The 4399-nt window shown below is 42.7% G+C and overlaps 1 non-coding gene across 1 annotated transcript; it reads left to right on the top strand.

Annotated features, from left to right (window-relative positions):
* The first annotated feature begins 3557 nt into the window (after positions 1-3557).
* Positions 3558-3665, top strand: LOC112799373 (small nucleolar RNA R71). Its single transcript, XR_003200952.1, has one exon. It is a non-coding gene; the product is annotated as a small nucleolar RNA R71 (small nucleolar RNA).
* Positions 3666-4399: the final 734 nt, after the last annotated feature.

The following is a 4399-nucleotide window of genomic DNA, read 5'->3' as shown; positions in this document are numbered from 1 at the left end:
GACATATGCACTGGTTAAGCATACATTCAGAAAACAAAAGTGTTGCCACCACATCAAAATAATCAAACTGTTATAAAATTCAAAATTCATGCAATTCTTTCTTTTTCAATTAAGAACATTTTTTTTAAGAGAGGTGATGGATTCATAGGACATTCATAACTTTAAGGCATAGACACTAAAACACTAATGATCACAAGACACAAACATAGATAAACATAAGCACTAAAATTTGAAAAACAGAAAATAAAGAACAAGGAGATTAAAGAACGGGTCCACCTTAGTGATGGCGGCTTGTTCTTCCTCTTGAAGATCCTATGGAGTGCTTGAGCTCCTCAATGTCTCTTCCTTGTCTTTGTTGCTCCTCTCTCATGATTCTTTGATCTTCTCTAATTTCATGGAGGATGATGGAGTGTTCTTGATGCTCCACCCTTAGTTGTCCCATGTTGGAACTCAATTCTCCTAGGGAGGTGTTTAGTTGCTCCCAATAGTTTTGTGGAGGAAAGTGTATCCCTTGAGGAATCTCAGGGATCTCATGATGAGTGGGATCTCTTGTGTGCTCCATCCTTTTCTTAGTGATGGGCTTGTCCTCATCAATGGGGGTGTCTCCTTCTATGTCAACTCCAACTGAATAACAGAGGTGACAAATGAGATGAGAGAAGGCTAACCTTGCCAAGGTAGAGGACTTGTCCGCCACCTTATAAAGCTCTTGAGCTATAACCTCATGAACTTCTATTTCTTCTCCAATCATGATGCTATGAATCATGATAGCCCGGTCTATAGTAACTTCGGACCGGTTGCTAGTGGGAATGATTGAGCGTTGAATGAACTCCAACCATCCCCTAGCCACGGGTTTGAGGTCATGATAACAACTTCATAGAAGTGGTCTTGATGCACCCTTGAGATGAATCTCTCCATCTCCCATGACTCGGAGGTGGAAGCTTTTGCCTTCCCTTTCCTCTTTCTAGAGGTTTCTCCGGCCTTGGATGCCATAAATGGTTATGGAAAAACAAAAAGCAATGCTTTTACCACACCAAACTTAAAAGGTTTGCTCGTCCTCGAGCAAAAGAAGAAAGAAGAGAGTAGAAGAAGAAGAAATGAGGAAGAAGGGAATGGCTTTGTGTGCGGCCAAAAAGGGGGAGAAGTGGTGTTTAGGTTGTGTGAAAATGAAGGAGTGAAGATGGGTTTATATAGGAGAGGGGGGCTCATGGTTCGATCATGTATAGGTGGGTGTGGGAGGGAAAGTGGTTTGAATTTGAAGGGTGAGGTAGGTGGGGTTTTATGAAGGATGGATGTGAGTGGTGAAGAGAAAGATGGGATTGGATAGGTGAAGGGTTTTTGGGGAAGAGGTGTTAAGGTGATTGGTGAAGAAGAGAGAGAGAGAGAGTGGTAGGGTAGGTGGGGATTCTGTGGGGTCCACAGATCCTGAGGTGTCAAGGAAAAGTCAATCCTGCACCAAATGGCATGCAAAAATGCGTTTTTAGCCATTTCTGGCGTTAAACGCCGGGCTGGTGCCCATTTCTGGCGTTTAACGCCAGCTTCTTGCCCTTTTCTGGCGTTTAACGCCAGTCTGGTGCCCCTTTCTGGCGTTAAACGCCCAGAATGGTGCCAGACTGGGCGTTAAACGCCCAACAGCTAGCCTCACTGGCGTTTAAACGCCAGCACGCTCTCCTCCAGGGTGTGCTGTTTTTTTCTTTCTGCTTTTCATTCTATTTTTACTTTTTTCATTGATTTTGTGACTTCTCATGATCATCAACCTACAAAAAACATAAAATAACAAAAGAAAATAGATAAAATATAACATTGGGTTGCCTCCCAAGAAGCGCTTCTTTAATGTCAGTAGCTTGACAGAGGACTCTCATGGAGCCTCAGAAATGCTCAGAGCCATGTTGGAACCTCCCAACACCAAACTTAGAGTTTGAATGTGGGGGTTCAACACCAAACTTAGAGTTTGGTTGTGGCCTCCCAACACCAAACTTAGAGTTTGACTGTGGGGGCTCTGTTTGGCTCTGTTTTGAGAGAAGCTCTTCATGCTTCCTCTCCATGGTGACAGAGGGATATCCTTGAGCCTCAAACACAAAGGATTCTTCATTCACTTGAATGATCAACTCTCCTCTATCAACATCAATCACAGCCTTTGCTGTGGCTAGGAAGGGTCTGCCAAGGATGATGGATTCATCCATGCACTTCCCAGTCTCTAGGACTATGAAATCAGTAGGGATGTAATGGTCTTCAACTTTTACCAGAACATCCTCTACAAGTCCATAGGCTTGTTTTCTTGAATTGTCTGCCATCTCTAGTGAGATTTTTGCAGCTTGCACCTCAAGGATCCCTAACTTCTCCATTACAGAGAGAGGCATGAGGTTTACACTTGACCCTAAGTCACACAAGGCCTTCTTGAAGGTCATGGTGCCTATGGTACAAGGTATTGAAAACTTCCCAGGATCCTGTCTCTTTTGAGGCAGTTTCTGCCTAGACAAGTTATCCAGTTCTTTGGTGAGCAAAGGAGCTTCATCCTCCCAAGTCTCATTTCCAAATAACTTGTCATTTAACTTCATGATTGTTCCAAGGTATTTAGCAACTTGCTCTTCAGTGACATACTCATCCTCTTCAGAGGAAGAATACTCATCAGAGCTCATGAATGGCAGAAGTAAGTCCAATGGAATCTCTATGGTCTCATTTTGAGCCTCAGATTCCCATGGTTCCTCATTGGGGAACTCATTGGAGGCCAGTGGACGTCCATTGAGGTCTTCCTCAGTGGCGTTCACTGCCTCTCCTTCCTCCCAAAATTCGGCCATGTTGATGGCCTTGCACTCTCCTTTTGGATTTTCTTCTGTATTGCTTGGGAGAGTACTAGGAGGGAGTTCAGTAATTCTCTTGCTCAGCTGACCCACTTGTCCCTCCAAGTTTCTAATGGAGGACCTTGTTTCAGTCATAAAACTTTGAGTGGTTTTGATTAGATCAGAGACCATGGTTGCTAAGTCAGAGGTGTTCTGCTTAGAACTCTCTGTCTGTTGCTGAGAAGATGATGGAAAAGGCTTGCTATTGCTAAACCTGTTTCTTCCACCATTATTATTGTTGTTGAAACCTTGTTGAGGTCTCTGTTGATCCTTCCATGAGAGATTTGGATGATTTCTCCATGAAGGATTATAGGTGTTTCCATAGGGTTCTCCCATGTAATTCACCTCTTCCATTGAAGGGTTCTCAGGATCATAAGCTTCTTCCTCAGATGAAGCTTCCTTAGTACTGCTTGGTGCATTTTGCATTCCAGACAGACTTTGAGAAATCATATTGACTTGTTGAGTCAATATTTTGTTCTGAGCCAATATGGCATTCAGAGTGTCAATCTCAAGAACTCCTTTCTTCTGACTAGTCCCATTGTTCACAGGATTCCTTTCAGAAGTGTACATGAATTGGTTATTTGCAACCATTTCAATTAGTTCTTGAGCTTCTGTAGGCGTCTTCTTCAAATGAAGAGAGCCTCCAGCAGAGCTATCCAAAGACATTTTGGATAGTTCAGAGAGACCATCATAGAAAATACCTATGATGCTCCATTCAGAAAGCATATCAGAAGGACACTTTCTGATTAATTGTTTGTATCTTTCCCAAGCTTCATAGAGGGATTCTCCTTCCTTCTGTCTGAAGGTTTGGACTTCCACTCTAAGCTTACTCAATTTTTGAGGTGGAAAGAACTTTGCCAAGAAGGCATTGACTAGCTTTTCCCAAGAGTTCAGGCTTTCTTTAGGTTGTGAGTCCAACCATATCCTAGCTCTGTCTCTTACAGTAAAAGGGAATAGCATAAGTCTGTAGACCTCAGGGTCAACCCCATTGGTCTTGACAGTGTCACAGATTTGCAAGAATTCAGCTAAAAACTGATGAGGATCTTCCAATGGAAGTCCATGGAACTTGCAATTCTGTTGCATTAGAGAAACTAATTGAGGCTTAAGCTCAAAGTTGTTTGCTCCAATGGCAGGGATAGAGATGCTTCTCCCATAAAAGTCGGGAGTAGGTGCAGTAAAGTCACCCAACACCTTCCTTGCATTGTTGGCATTGTTGTTGTTTTCGGCTGCCATAGGTTCTTCTTCTTTGAAGATTTCTGTTAGGTCCTCTACAGAGAGTTGTGCTTTGGCTTCTCTTAGCTTTCGCTTCAAGGTCCTTTCAGGTTCAGGATCAGCCTCAACAAGAATGCTTTTGTCCTTGCTCCTGCTCATAAGAAAGAGAAGGGAACAAGAAAATGTGGAATCCTCTATGTCACAGTATAGAGATTCCTTTAGGTGTCAGAGGAAAAGAAAAATAGAAGACAGAAGTAGAAAATTCGAACTTATCAAAGAAGATGGAGTTCGAATTTGCATTAAGGAATAGTGTTAGTCCATAAATAGAAGGATGTGAGAAGAAGGGAAGT

The sequence above is a fragment of the Arachis hypogaea genome, chromosome 4 (assembly GCF_003086295.3).
Source record: "Arachis hypogaea cultivar Tifrunner chromosome 4, arahy.Tifrunner.gnm2.J5K5, whole genome shotgun sequence".
Lineage (NCBI taxonomy): Eukaryota > Viridiplantae > Streptophyta > Magnoliopsida > Fabales > Fabaceae > Arachis > Arachis hypogaea.
This window is presented reverse-complemented; position numbering and strand designations above follow the sequence as displayed.